General features: G+C 46.4%; 1 protein-coding gene across 10 annotated transcripts in view; it reads left to right on the forward strand.

Moving 5' to 3' along the window:
• MAGI2 (membrane associated guanylate kinase, WW and PDZ domain containing 2) overlaps positions 1-19,655 on the forward strand; it is a 3,248,720-nt gene that overhangs the window by 1,837,321 nt on the left and 1,391,744 nt on the right. The window lies entirely within an intron of this gene.

Consider the following 19,655-nt stretch of genomic DNA (forward strand, 5'->3'; position numbering starts at 1 on the left):
TTGAACGCCCTTGGGGACCGTAGTCCAGGTCAGTTGACAGGTTAAGGTGTCATGGGGTGCCTGTGGTAAGGGGGAATTCTGAACAGGGCAGCTGAATAGGTCCTTAATGACTTGCAGAATTAGGATGGATTTGCCTAAAGCGCACGTCCAGATTATTTCTGTATTTTGGCATTTGTATAGTGCGCCTAACCCAGGGGCACCTAGGCGCTTTTGCTTAAGAAGAATGTTTACATTGTTAGTGACGTGCATATTTGGCTGCTTATTAGGAAACTGTGCACTGGTTTCCGTCTGTCAATATTGGCGAAAAGCATCATGGCAGGCGGACACCAGTAGAGCGGTCACTCGGCCCCAGGGTTGAGTGACCAACATTGAGGATTTTCTTGAGAAACGATTTTCTTTTCAATACCGATTGATCGTTTTCCAGCGGTGCTGAAGCTAGATGGGGGAATCGATATGGTGGTTTATCCCCATCTCTTTATTGTGTGTTCGGAGCCTGGAGGAAACTGACGCAAATATTGATTGGGTGTCAGCAACTAATGTCATCAGGGATGTGATCAAAATGAAAATGCAGCGATCTCACACCGCTGTGGGTGGCATCGAAAAGGGAACCTTCGAAAGCCTTCAAGTTATGATTGTTCAAACACATCTGTTGCTCCAATACTGTTCTGGGTAAGATAAAGCGGACACGCAAGCAAGGTGTCATCCATGCAAGCGTGTGGCGGTGTGGGCTTGCATCTTGTTAAGCTAAGCTCGGTGTTGCAAAGCATTTGCATGGTTTATTGGAAGCTTGTAAGAGATTCTGCCCAGAGTGAATTGTTCCCCTCTTCGGTCTATCGCTTCCTGAAGGGCTCCAGTCACTAAATAAACCCATGATTACCTCTTCAGGTTTTGTTGCCATAGTAATGGAAGCTCTGTGGCAGATGCCAGTGACTGCCCGCCTGCCAAAACTGTCTGTGAATTAAGATGTAATGTGCCGTTGTTTTCAGCCTCTTGCATTGAGCTTGTGTTTTAGCGCCGGCTTCTGCTGTTCCCGCTAGGGTTTTATGCATGCTAATCTGTAACGCGGCACAGGAAAGGCTTTCATGGCGCGGCACAAGGGTCCTAACACTCCGCTGTGTGCATTTTAACCTGGAAGTACCTCCAACACACAGCAGCCCGGTACCTGCAAACAAATGTAAAGAAGCTTTGATTCGTGCCTGTAAACAAATGTAAACAAGCTTTGATTCGTGCCTGTAAACAAATGTAAACAAGCTTTGATTCGTGCCTGTAAACACATTTAAACATGCTTTGATTCATCGCAGCTAAGTTTACGTTGAGCGGGCGACGAAAGCCGAGTGGGTGTTGGGTTTCATAACTATCCGAGGGCCAATATGTGTAAGTACTGTCAAAGTCAGCCCTCATTACAAGTTTGCCGTTATCTCGCTGGTAAATCCGGCGGGATCCCGGCAAACGGACCTACTGTTTCTGCTGCCTGATATCCCAGAATATCCGGGTCATTACAGGTGGCGGAGAGGGCGGTAAATCCCCATTCCATGGAGTCCCATACGACTCCGATTGCTGGCAGCCCTACAGATAAGGGGTGTATCAGCGACTTTTACTCCCTAAAAGTAGGTAAATACTCTGAAAAAAATACAAATAGGGAGTACTCCCAATAAAAAATGGGGAAATAGACACACAGGAGCTTGTGCCCCTGCTTTCACCCAAGGAGTTCCATGGATGGGTTTGGACCAGTAGTTCCACATGAAGAAACAACTATATGGAAGAGGTCAAATGTATCTTTTAATATGCATGAATAGTATTTCTCACGAAAACATTTCTGTTTTACAGTTGACCATATGTTTACCTGTTTATAGAATACTCCCATTGGGAACAGGACTCATAGTTTCACTCCCCAAAAAAAATATTTTACTCCCAACTTTCAAAAACTGGGAGTAAAATACTCCCACTTCAAAATGTTGTTATCTGGAGCACTGAATTACTGGCAATTTTTTAAAAAAAATTCCCACACTGGTAAACTTATAATGAACCCCATTGTGTCTTTTATAGTTTTTGTTAGCCATGTAACATCAAAATAAAAACCGCTTTCAGAGGTAATTATTTGCAATTCAATTAATATTTGGTCTACCCAAAAATTATTGCCAAATATGGCCCCATTTCACCAACTTCTTCAGTTGGCATTTTTATAAGGAAAGTAAAAAGCAGAACAATAATATTGTAGGCTGTACCCCACTTTCAAAGGTATAGTCCCACATCTTCATGAAGCTGCACGCTCAGGGACAAAGAATAGTCAGAAATGTCGGTACCATTTCCCCTCACTATAATCACCTCGATCCCACCCGCAATACCCCCCCAGCCTTTCCGAGTTGGAGTGTTTGTTATAAATAATTTACTCAAGCAAAAGGTTAATGTGACGAATAAACTTCTGGGGCACCAGTAGTCCAGGGATGAATATCAGTTTCTAAATCATCAATCAGCCCCACACCTCTAGTACACCAAAAGAGATGCAAACTTATTGGAAATACAAGTAAATTATAAACCTCTTTGTCCAATTTTGGTAGCGTGGACGGAACTGAAGGCTCATCTCCGCAAGATCGTGGATCGTTGGTTAGTTGCAACACAGTGAAAATAATTACCCAATGATAAAAATGTGTGTCCAGTCAAGGTTGTATACAAATATCTACTGTATTATTACAACAGAAAGTTGTAGCACACTACAAAATACAATCCACACTGTAAAGGAACACAGAGGACAGCCAGTTTCACGAAGGAAAGGGATGCACTCTGGATACTGACAGGAGGGTAGTCGGTCAAGCAATCAGTTTTAACTGTTCAAGGTTATTTGATTTCAGCACCAAGGGAGCAAGGGGTTGCAAATGTCATTAGGGGGCTTCGGAGAGGGACCAGGGGGACAGAACCACAATGTACCTTGTGCTTGAGATGATCTTGATGCTCGACAGCGTTGAGTCGGTTCCAGGATGCTTTGCAGCTCCTGCGACAGAGTTCAAGATGGGAGATAGCTGCGGGTAGGCAGTTCGGCAAGCGAGACTGGATGGACAGCTGCAGGCTGGCCTACACGGTGGCGCAGGGTCACAAATCGTTTTTTTCTGTGCTGGTCGGTGGATCTTGAATGCTGGTCGGGGCGTCTTGGACGGCTTTAGTCACTGTAGCGTGACAACAGTCAGTGGTGCAGCCGGTCGCGGTTTCGAGGGTTTGACTGCCTCGAAAATGTCCTTAAAAGATGGACGTTGGTTGATGCTTGTTGCGGCACTCATCCTAGCTTCTTCACAGGGCTTGTGTTGTCCTTTAAGTCAGACGGCCAAAGCTGAACAGAGTGTTTGCAGGCAACAGCCTTGTAGTTTGTTCAGAGACTCTCTGGCACTTCACAGCTAGGAAGCTTGCTTGCAGAACCTAGCAGGGTACGCTGTGTGCTGGCTGGGTAACGGTTCTGGAGCTGCTGGACAGGTCCTCTGAGTCCAGTATCTCCCTCTGTTCCCCGGGAGATGTTTAGGGGAGGGATCTTGCCTCCCTTTTTGAAATCCTGGCCTTTCTTCACTGGTGGAAGCTGTAAGGCAGACTGCTCCTTAAGCCCGGGTCCAAATGAGTCCTTCTTACTCCTTTCAAAGTCGTCGGGTGATCTGCTAAGTGAGGGGTGCAGCCCTCTTTTAACACCAAATGGACCCCAGTGATTGGTGCAGGCTCAGCCTACTTTAAGGAACCAATCCTGGATCCCCACCAACAATCTTCTGTTGTGCGTGAGGTCATAACCAGATTCCTTTGCAACAGGAAAGATAAGGGGTGACAACATGTACTACTAAGTCCCACACATCTTCCTGTCTGTTGTGGATCAAAGTGTCTCTCTGGTTAATTGAGCTCTTTGTGAATCTTGATCAAAGTGCAGGTCTCTCTTGAAGTTTATGGTGAGAACAGACTGTCTCCATCAAATCACATACTTATTCCCTCTGAAAGGGTGTCTCCCTGCAGGGGTTGCCTACTGTAAACAGTTGTGCCAGACATGCCATCCACTGCCCTTCATACAGAGGGGTGGGAGCTAGCTTCAAGTTGACACATTGCATATCAAAAAGGTGTTGGGTTTCCTATCCCCTTTTGTCAGTTCTGCAAACAAGCCCCTTCACAGACCTGCTTCAATTAACTCTCATCAGTATGCGCTGCCACCAGCAGAACTTAGACAATAAAGAGGGAAGATCCATCTAGCCTTTGATATTTTAATTAGGCTGGACATGGCTGGAGGAAGCTGTTGCCTTCCCCCTTACTGAGATGCTTTGATGTACCTGTGGTTGTCACATTCCAGCTAAATGTGACGGGGAGGACTGCGCCTATAGGCTGTTTACCCCTGGAGTACACATGACTATGTGTTTGTTGTGCGGTGAGCAGAGGAAAATGTGTGGATTGGCCTCACACATTTTCTGAGGTTGATCTCCCATCATTCATTTTCATTACAAAACTCCAAAAAAGCCCAGGGAAGTGCGTATGGTCGCATTCCTTACAGTTACCAAGACATTTCTTAAGGAATTATGTTTCATTGGTGTGTGAAGGCGCCATAAAGAAGAATTTCACTAGACGCAAATCCATAGGCCAAGCATGCTGAATAACCACTGTCTATGCTTTAAATCAGGGTTGTCCAACTGACAGGATTTCAAGGATATCCCTCATTAATATTCATTAGCACAAATTTGCATATATTTATAATCAGTGTATGCAAATCTATCTCATTAATATAAATGAGGGGTATCCTGAAAATCCGACATGGATCCTGCCCATAAGGCCTGAAGTTTGCCAACCCTGCTTTAAATAGTTTACAATAGTTCCTGTTAATGAGTCATATAGTTTTGCGTTTAACATACCTTGACTAATCTTCAAATTTGTGAGAACGTCCCATTATCGCCCACGTGGGATGCTGTTAGCTTAGCTGGGAGGGGGAATATATGAGAGGACCGCAAGTCAAAGAAAGTCCTCAGCTTGCCTGAAAATGGGGGCAAGCTGTGTCGCCAGGCAAAGGCAACTTCATGGACTGGGCACTGTGGACAAGCTTGGGATAACAGAGATACAGGGACGATTAGCAGAAGGGAGTGTAAGAGTAAGGGGAAATCTGCATACATCTGTAGTGGGTCACAGACCACAGAGCATGCTATTTTAGTTAGTGTTCATACTTTGTAGAGGACTTCTCACATTGCTGGATAATATTCAAACTCTTGGGGTTTCACCAAGAAGGTTAAGGAGAATTCAGACGTGGACCCTTTGCTCTCTGCTCACACCGCTTTCATGATGCCCATGGAGGAAGAAACGATGGCTGCGGTTGCCATTGGAACTCTTGCCCATAGAAGGCTTGCTTGCTATCCTGGGCTCCCCTGAACAAATGACTTGGATCGGACTCATAGATTAAGTGAAATGATGTTGCATGAATTGCAGCCCCCTTTCATGAGTAGATTCCTCGCGTCCAAACACACCCATTGAGTGACGAGAAAGGGCATGTCGACAAAGAGGGCAGAATCCACGGGAGGCTAGCTCAGGGGCAACGTGCTCGCCTTGGAAGCAAGATGACATGGGGCAACACAGGTTCGATCCCAGGGTCCGCGCTTAGAAACCTCTGGGTATTAAGCGGTTATAAATAACCTATCATACATAGGTTTTCTTTCTGCCTCGCACAGAGCCACAAGGAACAACCAGATACCCAGTGTACGCTAAACGATCCGTCCATAGCAATACTGTCCACCAAACATGATCTCCACTTAAGTTCCTAAAAGCACAAAAATATGTAAACAAACAAATAGACCAGGGTTCCCAGTTTCAAAACGTCTCGTAATTGTAATTGGTTATTTATAAAGCGCTTAATACCCAAAGGCTTCTAAGCACGGACCCAGGGATCGAACCGGCGTTGCTGCGCGTCCTCTCGTTTGCAAGGCAAGCGCGCTGCCCCTGGGCTATCGTATTCCAAAAGCATAACACAACCTCAAATCATGCAGTCAGGGGGACACATGCGATGGAACGGAGTGTGAATACACTGGAAGATCATCCTCTTTGTCAATCTCTTGACAGCTTCCCAGGCACCCAGACAGCTTCCATTTACCCGGACAGCTGTTTGCATCAGGATTCCTTTATATCCTGCTCAAGGGCTGAGGCTGTATCTGCATTTCTTTAGTTTACTCAGAAGATGTTGGTGGCAATAATAAAAATACTCCCTCGTGAGCCCCAATCCAACAATCTGGTAGCCAAAAAACCTCCACTTCCTACGAAACATCAAGTAGAGACTACAATAGCAGGGACAACAGACTGACAACAGGTGTCTACAGTCTTAGACTAAGGGGGTAATGACCGCAGTGGCGGGACGTATTGTAAGGGGATTCAATTCAACACTACAGCTAAGTCAACGCCTAGTCTATAATACTGAAGGAAAACCCTTATTGATATATCTTTAGGTCCAGTTCATGCGTTCTGGATGACTACCCCTATATAACACCCCTCTCTTGGAATCCCCCTGACCCCACTGAGCCAAGAAGTAGTTCTGTTTTGCAAGTTTAAAAGGTTTATTTGATAATTTAAACAAGAGATATATAGATCACACTTTATAATAAATTAATAATTGAATAGCACACTTAATCTGATATGATACAGATTAACAACAGAGAATCTGGCACTAGCACACTTCTTTTAATCACTAATGAGTTGAGATGAAATGGATAAGGTAACACACTGGTAAATAGGAACAAAAGTATAATGTGGTAGAGGATGCTTTATGTAAGCTCAGGTGGATGCAATATTCAATGAATGCAGTACAGAAAATACTCAATATGATTTCAACCAAACAATGTAATCACTTTTCTCTGGCTATTCACTCCCCCCCTCTTTATGCAATGCAAGGAAATGGGAGGAAAGAACACAGTTCTCAGAAATGCAATCAATGTAATCAGTTCAATCCAGCAAGCTTAGACAACAGTAAACAGATAGGAGTTTTGAAATCACAGGCCCAAATTGCTTTGATATGTGCTGGCAATGAATGAGAAATATGCTGGAAACGCTTTTAATTCCCTTACAGAGGTTCAGGGTGAGTGGTATCTAGTTAATATTAGTCCAGGCTCACACTAGCAATGAGGCAGGGATAGTTAGCAGGTTAAACGAATTTCTGGCAAATGGAAGGCAAACAGCAGCAGTTTTTACATGTGAAGAAATTGCAAATCGTGGTAAAATTCGCGGATGCGGTTTCCGCGATTGCGGTAAAACTATAAGGGGTAGGAATGCGGTTCTCGGTTCATAGGAAAGCCACGATTCTAACCTTTCAGATGAAAGTTATTGCAAGTCTCTAGCACAAACGGTTGCGGAGATATGAGCGATTGAATAAAGGTCGTTTTTCAGATTTGAAATTTTAAAGTTCAAAAAGACAAGTGCAGCTTGCGACTAGAAAATGACAAGTGACAGCTTTACAAATGACAGGTGACAGTTAGGAGGCAGTTCTACTTAGATTAAATAGATTGAATTATATTATTTTAACTAAGAGATTGGTTCTGCACAGTTTTCTAGGTACTCACACTATATTCTTGAGTGAAATGGGCCTCATCACGGATCTGGTCAGGGTTTTAGACTGGACTCTGGTCTGGTCTGGCCTCTGCACTTCACAGTGATCTGGGTCAGCTCTCTCTGCTGGTCTGGGTCTCTCTGGGTACAGCACTGCTTTCTCTCTGGTTCTCTTAGTTCTGGATAGATTGAAGTCTCTAGTTTGGCTTTCTGGAGGTTGATGGAGGTAAGTATGGATTTTTCCGGCAGAGCGTCCCGCTGCAGATGGATTTGGAAAGTGCCTATCTGTCCTGTCTGTCTGCTTTTATGTGTTTAGAATGTGGGTGTGTTCTAGCATCACTGACCCTACCTCTCTCTCAGCTTCTAATTGGTCAAACTTCCATTTATCATTTGATTGGGGAATGAACTGTGAGTCAGCGTGATGTCATTTTACAGCCTGCAGAAAGTCCACTCCTCCTGTCAACTTACACACAAATCTAGATTTGAAACAAATACATATTTGCAGAGGTACATATTGTTTTAAAATCATATGCACCCATCATGCATTACAGGAGGTAGCCCCTGTTCAAACTCTGCTCTTCCTGGGAGCTTGCATTCAGAACTGGCACATATTTCACTTTTTAACTGATTTTGCAATTTCTGACATGGACCCAACTTTACATACATGTGTGCAGGGGGTAGGGACATTAACTGATGAAGTTTCAGATTTTTAACATGCACACATTTAGAGTAATATCCACTTTTCCGCTAAAACCCCCCTGAACATACCACCGGTTCCTACCACGTCTTAAACTGTGGGCAGAAAAATCACAAGAATTATGGTATCATTTATAAAATTTTCACATGTCCGCACTATGAATTATCCCCCTTTTTATAAAACCATATCCTTGCTGCAGGGGTGTGTCTTTTCAGGTCACATGGTACAGAAACCAGTCTTTCCAGTTTCTGCCAAGCCAGCTTGCTTCTCACAGGCAGTGCCCCTCCCAGCTTCTCCAGGAGGAAGCCACTTTTTACGACGTCTGTAATAAAAACCTTTGCCTGAGTGGAGAGGGCTTTGTTCACTCTCTGGCAGAGCACAGGAAATTCAATTATCAGATAGATGGCATATCCTTAGTGTGGGCAGCAAAAGGAACATTGGCCTGGGAACATAGTTGTGACTCAAGTTTCACTCCTGATGGGATCAGTTGCTAGGCAAAATCAAGTTCCTTAAGCCAGACCTTCAGCTAACTTTTTGTTGCTTTTAAAATAACTTGTAATTTTACACATGCAGCTAGAATGCTGATTCTAAGTGCAAAACTATGACATTTCAACAGTTACAAAGGCATGTGACACCAAACATAGCTCACTCATTTAATCTAAACATTTTCGATTTTAGTGTCTTTAAATCCAGTGCAACTTAAACTGCTGACTCCATAGCAGTTTTGTTATAAGCATTGTTTTTGGGCTCTTCATTTCCCAGATTTTGTAGGCACACAACACTCCATTCTACCAAATGTCTGCTGGTGTCCAGTGAGTTTTTAGATGTGTTGCAATGTTTAAAATAGACAGTTTGAGCCTGCCTTCAGAGAAACACAGGGTGGTTTTAAACTGCCGGCTTTTGGATAGTGGTGAGTACTGGTACTGCACCCATTTTTGGGATTTAAGAAAATGAATTCCCAACAGTTATGGGTTTGCTTTTGGCAATCAGCATTGCCACTCCCAATGGTTTCAGACTACTGTGCGGGTAGTCCAATGGTGGTTTTAAAGCGCTTTGAAGCTAACCGGCGCTACTGTTTTTCCTTTGGCAACCCATTTCCCTCATGGCAACCCAGCCTTTCATTCTCGCACTGGTGGGTGGCAAGTGAGGCAACCATTTTAGTGTGCGCACAAACTGCGCAGCTTTCCTGGATTTCAGCGCACATGTGGGTTTTCCGCCATCTTGAATTTTCTAAGCCCACAGCACCAAATGTTGCAGCATGATAGCTTAAACGTGGGTCAGGACACCCAACAAGCCCCCCCCCACGCGACTGCACTTTGAATTTGAGTCGATGGGGAGTCGCGTGCCCATGGGTTTTGACCCACGCACCGGTCTGTCCGCATAATCTTCTTCCTCTTCTGTAGATGGCACAGTTCAGCATCTTCTTCTCCATCCGGTACTGATCGATCGGTTCTCCTCGCCAGTCCTGATGGGAGTATTGGGCGGTCCACTGGGCCCATTGGATCTTCGTTCCCGGTCTCCGGATCATCCTCCTTGGCCAGTCTCAAGGTCTTCTTTCTCCTAGGACGACAAAGGAAGAGCGGCAATACCTACTCATAGACGTTTTTCCACCACTGTTGAGATGGTGGGACAGCATATGCATTTCATCATGACGAAACATTACATTCTTACTTTGATAAAAAAAAACAGTATAACTAAGAGACAGTTTCATGCAAATCACAATATTTTAGAGACTAGATGTGGTATGTTTTATGATTGGAACTGAATTAGTCTGATACAGTACCCGCTAGGATTCCAGAGGATTCCTCCAGTTGTTGCAGAGTGTGCCTGGGATGGCAACATTTCAACTGGTTTATGTGGACCCACTTGTCTTCCCCCTCTGCCGAACCGCCTTTGGGGATGCGGATCTTGTAGGCCACAGGGGAGATCTTATCGACGATCTCAAAGGGTCCCTTCCATGTAGGCAAAAATTTGCGCTGCTTGGCCTGGTTCCTTTGGAAGTTGTATAGATAGACCCGGTCCCCCACCTGATATTCCTTCCTGGAAGTTTTCAGGTCATAGTGGGTCTTCATGCTATCAGCTGATCTTTCTAGATTCCGCTGAGCATAAGCAAAAGCATGTTGGAGGTGTTTCCTTAAATTCTCTACATACTCATGAGTAGTGGAGGCATTTATCAGTGTCTGCTCTTGGGTCCTGTAGAGCAAATGCTGAGGAAGCACCATCTTGCGCCCAGTCATCAACACAAATGGTGACATTTTGGTTGCAGATGAAGGGGTAGATCTGATAGCCATTAGGACCAGAGGTAATCGGATATCCCAACTTGGCCCAGAATCTGCCACAAACTTCTTTAATATGCTCACAATTGTCCGGTTATATCTCTCTACTGCCCCAGAAGAAGCTGGTCTATAAGCAATATGCAGCTTTCTCTTGACCCCCAGTATCTCCCACATCTTTGTCATTACTTCACTGGTGAAGTGGCTACCTCTGTCTGACTCAATCCTTTGAGGTAGACCAAAACGGGAAAAGATGTGGTTAATCATCAAGGCAGCTGCAGTTTCTGCCTTGCAATTTGGGGCTGGGAGACATTCCACCCACTTGGTAAACAAGCATGTCACAGTCAACATGTACTTATTCCCCCTAGCCGAGCGAATCACAGGGCCTACAAAGTCGATTTGTAAATCTGACCATGGCAGTGTCATTCCCCTCTTTTGTAAAGGCGCCCGGTGTGTGAGGGATGTCGGCTGAAATTGTGCACACACAAGACAACCCTTCAAATATTGGTTGAGGTCCTGGCCCATGTGTGGCCAGTATGCAACCTCTCTTAAGATTTCCAATGTTGTGTGAAACCCCCTATGACCGGCGGTGGCCGCATCATGGGCGTGACTTAACATCAGGCTTCGGAATGAGGTAGGAACCACCCACTGATCGTGGCCAGCTTTGGATTTCCTTACCAGCAAACCGTCTTGGATTCGGAACATTTTTGGACATTTCATCAACACTCTTAGGTCCTCTTTCCCAATGTAATCGGTATCCGTCAGGGGAAAGTTCTCAGGGTCCTCAAGGTGCTGGTAAAATTTACCAATAATTGGATCCCCCTTCTGAGCGGTAATCAAATCAGCATCAGGGGTCTCCTTACTCCATTGTGCAATTGAAAGGTCGTTGTGAGCATTGGTCTGGGACCTAGTGATAGCAGTGACCTGGATTTCCCCCAATAGGGACTCAATCTCAATTAGATCCCCTCGGATGGCCCCGGTTTTGGCCAGCTGATCAGCTAAGTCATTTCCAGTTTTGTCTGGTCCCTCTACTTTGGAATGACCCTTGATCTTCTTCCAATAGATGGTCATCTCGTTCGAGGTGACCAGATCATCAATGTTTTGGATCAACTTCCCATGTTTCAAGGGTTTGTTGTTAGCACATAACATGCCTCTGGTTTTCCAATTAACCAGGTGCTCCACGAACCCGTTCCGTACATAATCCGAATCTGTGATTATGACCAGTTCGTGGAGTTGATGCTGGACAGCAGTGAGGATGGCCTGATGCACAGCCATCAATTCTGCCACCTGACTACTTCGGGGACCAATTTTGTATCCAGCGGAGGGTTCTGGGGACTCATTCACCCATGCATTCCCTACGCCAGCCACCAGTTCTTTCTCCCCGTCGTTGTCAACATGGTAAGAGCATCCATCCACATAGACAGTGGGCATTCCCTCACACTTGTCTTCTTCAAAGACTTTGTGTGGGGAATTAAGGTATGCCTCCATGTTGTCCTTTATTTTTAGACTTTCGTCCTCGAGACAGTTTTCTCTGGCACAATCATGCAAGTCAGCCAGACCTTGCGCGAGGGGACTCTTCTTGTTTTGGCCATATCGGACCTCCACAGGAAAGCCTTGCATTGACAGAATCCAGGAAGTAATTCGGGAATTACTCACATTTCCGGCCCGGATTCTGTCACTTTGGAGATATTGCAGAGGCTGGTGTGGAGTCTCCACTATGATGTGTTCCCCCTGGATAAACGGGCGGTAATTCTTCAATGCCCACACCGTTGCCAGGAGTGCCTTCTCACAATCGTTGAATTTTTCCTCCACAGAGGATAAAGTTTTGCTCGCATAGGAGATTACTTTATTGACCTTGTCATGCTTTTGGTATAATACTGCCGTCAAGCACGTATTAGAGAACCCCGTCTCCAGGAAGAACTCCTTGTTTCTGACAGGGTAAGCTAGGCAGGGCGCTTCTGAGAGGCTTCTTTTGAGTTGTTTTACTGCCTCGGCTTGTTCTGGACCCCATTCCCACTTGACCCCCCCTTTCAGGAGATGAATCAGGGGTCTGGTGATCTCTGCGTAGCCCTCAATGAACTTTCTGCTGTAATTAGTCAGTCCAAGGAGGCTCCTTAGTTCCCGCAGAGTTGTGGGGTCTTTCAGTTTCTGAAGTGCTTCCACTTTCTTTTCCTGGGGACAGAGGCCCTGAGGAGTAATCTCATGCCCCAAGAAATTAACACGGGTTCTACACCACTGTGCCTTCTGAAAGGAAAGTTTTGCTCCGGCGGCCCTCAACTGGGTCAGAACATAACGGATCTCCGCTATGTGTTCCTCCACAGATGAACTTTTGATGAGGACATCATCTACATAAGCCAGGTTACCCCTTGCACCCAAGTCAGGCATGGCCTTGTGTAGAAAAATGTTGAATTCATTGCCGGAGTTGACGTATCCGAAGGGAGTCCGGGTCCATGTGTATTGCTGGCCCCCAAAGGTAAAAGCCAGCTTGTATTGGTCCTCCCTATTGACAGGCACGGTCCAGTATCCATTGGTCAGGTCTATTGCAGTGAATACCTGTGACCCCTGGATCTGGGCCAGCCCTTGGTCAATGTAGGGCAGAGGCCATCGGGAAGTATGGACCCGTTTGTTGAGCTCCCTGAGGTCAGCGCAGAGTCTCCACTGGCCGTTTGGCTTCAATATTCCCAGCACCGGATTATTGAAGGTGCTGTGGACTGGACGGATTATTCCCCGGGACTCAAGGTTCTTAATTATTTCAGTAAGGGACTCCATTGATGCGAGAGGCAAGCGATATTGCTTCACAAACACAGGAGTCATGCCAGGGTCCGTGGGGATCGTTGTTGTGTGGATGTCAGTGCGACCACAGTCATATGAGTCTACCGCAAAGAGATCTTGGAAATCCAAGAAAACTTGTTTCAACTTTTGCTTTTGTTCCAGAGTCACACAGGCATCAGCTAGGTTGACTCTCTCTTCCACCATCTGCCTGAAGCCTGGAAAGACTTCTGGTTTGGCTATTTCCGCGGCCTCCTCCAGCTGGGTGGAGAAGTCCCTGGTCAGAGTGCTGATTTGGACCGGAGGCTTCAGGTGGGAAAGGCAGCCCTCATGTACCTGGAAAATCACCTCATCCCTCCTGAAGTCACACGTCACATCTTCCTTACCATAGGGGCAGGAAGTGTACACCAGGAAGTTCCCCCCATGCCGGGTGAAAATCCTGTCTGGTGTTGTATTGTCCTCACTGTCACTGTCAACACAGTCCTCGGGGATTGGTCCTAACAGTTCATTTACAAGATCAATGGAGAAATGTCGGTCATCAACCGCCATTCCAATAATGGTGCCTGCGGCTAGAGTAATACTCTTTAAGTCGCTGTTATCCACCTCTATTAGAATGGTGTCATGTTCTATGTTGACTAATGGAGTTGGGTTTACCCCCAACCCTTGCTGTTGGAGAGAAGCATTTAGATGTATGTAAGCATCAGGGTTTTTCAACTCTTGTCCCCTTTTAACTTTCACTTCCAGGGAGAATTGTCGGGTCCTTTCTGGGATGGTGACTTCCTCTTTAACCTGAATTTCAACTGCATAAGGTAGTAATTGAGCTGACCTAAATGCTTTTTCTGGATCATCAAAGCCCATGGGATTATCCGCTAATCGGGACCAAGCTTTGAAGTTTATTAGGTCCAAACTAATGGCAAAGCGATTGAGAATGTCACTGCCTAAGTAAAAGGCGGCAGGGACGTCTCGCACGACCCAACAATTGTGGACTATGCTCTTGTTGCCAATGGAGATTTTGAGCATACACCTGCTTGGCAGGAGATGTTTTGAATTGGGTGCTTCCAGGTCCATTTCCCATTTGTCTATCAGTTTGAAGGTGGGAATGGCTGGATCTTTTGGAAGTTGGCGAAACATGGCTTCGCTGATGAAGCTCTTACCGTTGTTCACACACACTCGAGCGAGAGCAGAGTCCTTCCCATCATTTAACTGAACAGGGATGAACAACTGCTCTCCAATTTGCTGAATATCAGCCAGGCTTTGAGCTGATTTCACATCTTTCTGGACTGTAGGAGTGGGAGTTTCAGATTGTGGATTAGTATAGAATTTCAGAGTGTTTCCTTCCAGCGTGGAATACCACTTTAGACTGGAAGGAAGGTTGATTTTCAGAAATAGAGAGGACTCCCCATCACCAGTCTGTTGTCCTACTGCTATTACTGTCACGTCTGGAATTTGGCTATTCTGGAAGTGAAATTCTACTTGGTCAGATTTTTGTTCAACCATGTGGCAGGTGCCGTTTAAACTAACATGGTTGACACTCTGTTTTAATTTTATTGGTCGGCTAGTCTGGGTCCAGAGGACCTTGTTTACACAATCTATTAGGGGTGACAACCTTCTCAGGAGGTCATTCCCTAGTAAACAAGGGGTGCCCTCTGGGGTCACAACTATGACCGGGTGTTTCAACTTGTGTCGCCCGATCTTAATGTCCAAGTCTGCAGTCCCCTCAACGGGAATTTCCTTCCCGTCAAAGTTCTGCAGTTGTCCAGGAAGAGAGGTGAGAGGAATTTGGTAATCCTCTCCCCTTCCTGCATTCAGTTCATCAAAGGCCCTTCTGGACAGAAGGGTAGCTTGAGATCCAGTGTCCACCAGTGCCGAGATTGTACCCTGCCCCTGTACTTGTACCGGGGCATAATATCTTCCCTCCTTCTCCTCAAGGGGGCACAGATAATGTACATTTTTGGACAACTGGTGGGCTAACTTTCTGGTTTTGGACATCGATAGCGAAGAGATTTGGGCAGAATTCTGTGGAGAGTTTTGGGAATCTGAAAGAAAAATTTTGCAACTGGAGATCAGAGCCATTGTGGGTTCCCCTGGCTCCGGTTCCGGGCCGCCCCCCCCTTTTTGGAGGCAGTCACCAGGATGGGTTTGAACCAGGGGATTTTCTTGCTGTTGGTTCTGGGATGAGATGGTGGGCGGCGGTAGCTCAGTCTCCACATCTCCCCAGTCTGGATTTGCATCCCTAGGGACCCATTTTTCTTTGGGAGGAGTTCCCCCCTCTCTGAAGGAGAAGATCCTTTTCCCAGGATCCTCTGAGGATCCCTCTCCCTCAAATTGGAAGATCTGTACCTCCTCCTCAAACTGAGTCTGTTTGGGCCTTTTGTTTCTCCTACCCCCCCTCTGCTCCTTAGGAGGCAGACTTTCAGGGGCAAGAGATTTTGTTTCCGGTTCCGGGGTTTCCAGGGGCTGTTTACAAGTGAGGAAGGAAGCTTCCTCCAAGGCTTTACACCCCCCTTCCCCTTGTGCCTCCTCCCTGGGAACCGGTGAGTTATCGGGGTGCTGCCCCCGTCATTGTTCTGGAGCACCAGGTCCAGAGTTGGGTGCGTTCTGCGCCGGCACGCCCATCTGAGGGTTCTGCTGAGCCCTCAGTATATGACCCATATCCCGCGCCATGTTTTGAACCTGGCGCTCTAACTGGGAAACCCGCTCAGGCTGATACGGGGCCCTGTTTTCTCCCCTGGGCTGATCCCGGGAAGGGTAGCTGTCCCTCCTCTGGTAGTACCCCTGGTTGGGAAGATTTTGGTACCCCTCCACCCTTGGTCTCCCCTCTCCCGGATTCAGTGGTCTGGGCTCAGGGAATTGAGGAAAGAAGGATGGATGATTTTGGGGTTGGAAGTCGGGTGGATATCTGGGGAAAAAGTTCTGCCCAGGGTTTGGTAAATTTCTGCCCTCCTGTGGGAAGTTTGGAGGGAAGTTCCCTGGGTTAGGTGCTTGGCTGGATCCCCCCCCTTGGGCTGGAGGAGTCCACACATAACCCAGGATGGGTCGATTTCCCTTGTAACGGGGACTTACATAATCAGGAGAGCGAGGGACCCCATTTGTGGGGCTGCCTCCTTGGCTCCCTGTCTGTGACTGGCCCGAAGACCTTCTGGGCCTAGCATTATTAGGTGCAGGTAGGTTTTTAGGCCCCCCCATCTCCAAATCCAAAACGGGGGTGACCTTTACCTCTGCCACCTTGGCAGCAGCAGGGGTGCTGTTGGCTTTGGGGGTTTTCTGGGCATTACTTTTGCTATCTATCGGTTTCTGCACCTCATAGATCCGGGTAGCCTGTTCAATGACCCAGTCTAAAGATCTTTTCTCATGAAAATCCCTCACGAGCTGGGTCATGATATATTTGGGCAAGGCATGGAAAAACGTATTTATAAACTCTCTACTATCTGTGCGCACCCTTCTTGTGGTCTGTGCAAAAGCACGCTTTAACTCCTGCACAAATTCTTGTGGGGCCTGATCCTCCCCACATTGCAAATTGTAGGCTGCCTTGCGAGCCTCTTGAGGATTTCTGTGAACAGAAAAATGTTTCAGGATGGCCGCCTTATAGGTGGACCATCTTAAATGATTTTGGTCCTCCAGCCCCGCAAAGAAACTGGAGTATTCCGGGGAGAAGGTCCACTTTACATATTGAATACAGCTTTGGCTGTCCTTCATATGGAAAGTCTCCATCATTTGTTCAAACAACTCTAAGTGCTCCCAAACAGAATACTTAGCGTTCTTATGGTAAGGCGTGATGACGCTCCTGATCGCCTTAATCTGCTTTAAGGGGTCCTTAAGCAAGGCCCTTTTTGCCTTATTGGCCTTTTTGGTTCGGGTAACCCTTGTCCATTCTTCCTCGGACTCAGAGGCACTGCTCCCAGAGGTTCCCGTCTGTTCTTCCAGGTTTTCCCGGATTCTGCGAGCCTGGGAATGGCTGGCAGAATGTGGGGACCTGGTCTCCTGTGTCCTGCGCAGTTCAGAGGAGTCTTCAGATTCCTCCTTGCTGCCAGGATTTGATGGGTACCCCCTCCACTGACCTAACTGGGCAGAGGTTTTCAGGATGCCCTTAATGGGCCTACTCTCCTGGGGTTCCCCATTGAACTGTACTGTACTTGGGTGCCCATACCCGGATGCCCACCCCTCCATTCCTGAGTGGTACTGGCCTATGAGCCCCATACTCTTAGCTGGATAGTAATCTGCCATCCCTGTGGCCCTGTGCTCATGTGCGCCAGGGGACATGGGGGTGGCAGAGTCCAGGGACTGGGGGAGATGAAGGCCCCTGGGGTTAGGGCTCCTGCGGTTATGGTCAGGAGTCTCTCTTTCCCAGCGGACCTCATCTCTATCCGCCCCTGCTCCCTGTTGCAATGCAAGAGCCTGCATTTGTGCCTTCAGTTCCTCTGTTAAGGCCTTACTCGACTCTATCAGTTTCTCCTGCATCGCTACCTGTTGCTGGAGCCTATCATTGTGTTGACAGAGGGCCTCATTCTCCCTCTGTGTTTCCTGGTTGGTCCTGGAGAACTGGGCCAGTCTTTGCTGCAGGAGGTTTACCTCCTGGGCAATGTCCCTATTGGCCTGCTCCTTTCTTGCTAGAGCATCTTCCACCCTTCTGGTGTGCTCTACCAAGTTCTGGTTTTCTTTTTGGAGATCACCCAGCCCCTGGAGGGCCAGGTGATTTTCTTCAATTTCCTTTTTTAAGTGGCAGACTTCCTGGCCTATGGCGTCTCTTTCCTGACTAAGAGCCTGCATTTGTGCCGCCAGGTCGTCCCTTTGCCTTTGGAAGGCACCAGCTTTCTGGCGCTCCTGATCAAACTCTGCCTGGGTATCCAGGTCTTTCAGGATCAGTTTATTGCTCTCCTCTTTCTCTCTGTCTAGTTGTATTTGCAGGGTGGCTACCTGCTCTGTACATGCCCTGTTGAAATTGATCTGTTGCTCCAGCTTTTTCTGGCTCTGCAGTAGGGAGTTCAAACTGTCCTGGTGCTCCTTCTGCAAGGCCAGAAATCTAATATCCTGTTCTACCTTTTCCTTTTGCAGCACATCCATATCCTCCTTTATTTTAGTGATGTACAGTCTGCTGTCATTATCTGACTCCTGGCTCCTCTGCAGCCTCTGCTCAGAAGAGACCAGGTCAGATTGGACCTTCTCTAACACCATCTGTTGCCTATTTGCCAGATTTTGGCTTTCAGCACATCTATCCTGCATGTCTCCCATATATAGGTACAGGTATGCTGCTATCCTGGCAATCTTATTGTGTTCCTCTTTGGCTTTAGGAGCCATATATAGTTCACTCAGGGCCACATGTAAGGGACCCTGATCTCTATATATATCTGACCCTGTTTCAGTGACCTGTTGTGTGATGGCCTGCAACCACACATCCTGGCCCTGTTCGGTCCATTCACCTCTCACAAATAGCTTATGCAAGAGGTGCTCTCTGGCTATTTTCATGTCTACTAAGGTCGTCATTCTAGAGATTGGTCTCTGTCCTGACTTACAGAAGTTTGTATTTTATTTTTGCAGAACAGAACTTTTCTTGGAGTGTCCCTTTTGAGGAATGCTTCACAGCGTAATGCAGCGTGGTGATCCGACCGGATGTATGTATCCCGTCAGTTAGCACACTGTATTAAGCTGCACAAGTGGTAAATCTAACCCAACATCCCGGACGAGCCCCCAATTTGTAAGGGGATTCAATTCAACACTACAGCTAAGTCAACGCCTAGTCTATAATACTGAAGGAAAACCCTTATTCATATATCTTTAGGTCCAGTTCATGCGTTCTGGATGACTACCCCTATATAACACCCCTCTCTTGGAATCCCCCTGACCCCACTGAGCCAAGAAGTAGTTCTGTTTTGCAAGTTTAAAAGGTTTATTTGATAATTTAAACAAGAGATATATAGATCACACTTTATAATAAATTAATAATTGAATAGCACACTTAATCTGATATGATACAGATTAACAACAGAGAATCTGGCACTAGCACACTTCTTTTAATCACTAATGAGTTGAGATGAAATGGATAAGGTAACACACTGGTAAATAGGAACAAAAGTATAATGTGGTAGAGGATGCTTTATGTAAGCTCAGGTGGATGCAATATTCAATGAATGCAGTACAGAAAATACTCAATATGATTTCAACCAAACAATGTAATCACTTTTCTCTGGCTATTCACTCCCCCCCTCTTGATGCAATGCAAGGAAATGGGAGGAAAGCACACAGTTCTCAGAAATGCAATCAATGTAATCAGTTCAATCCAGCAAGCTTAGACAACAGTAAACAGATAGGAGTTTTGAAATCACAGGCTCAAATTGCTTTGATATGTGCTGGCAATGAATGAGAAATATGCTGGAAACGCTTTTAATTCCCTT

Source organism: Ambystoma mexicanum, chromosome 12 (genome assembly GCF_040938575.1).
Source record: "Ambystoma mexicanum isolate Mex_15411 chromosome 12, UKY_AmexF1_1, whole genome shotgun sequence".
Classification (NCBI taxonomy): Eukaryota; Metazoa; Chordata; class Amphibia; order Caudata; family Ambystomatidae; genus Ambystoma; species Ambystoma mexicanum.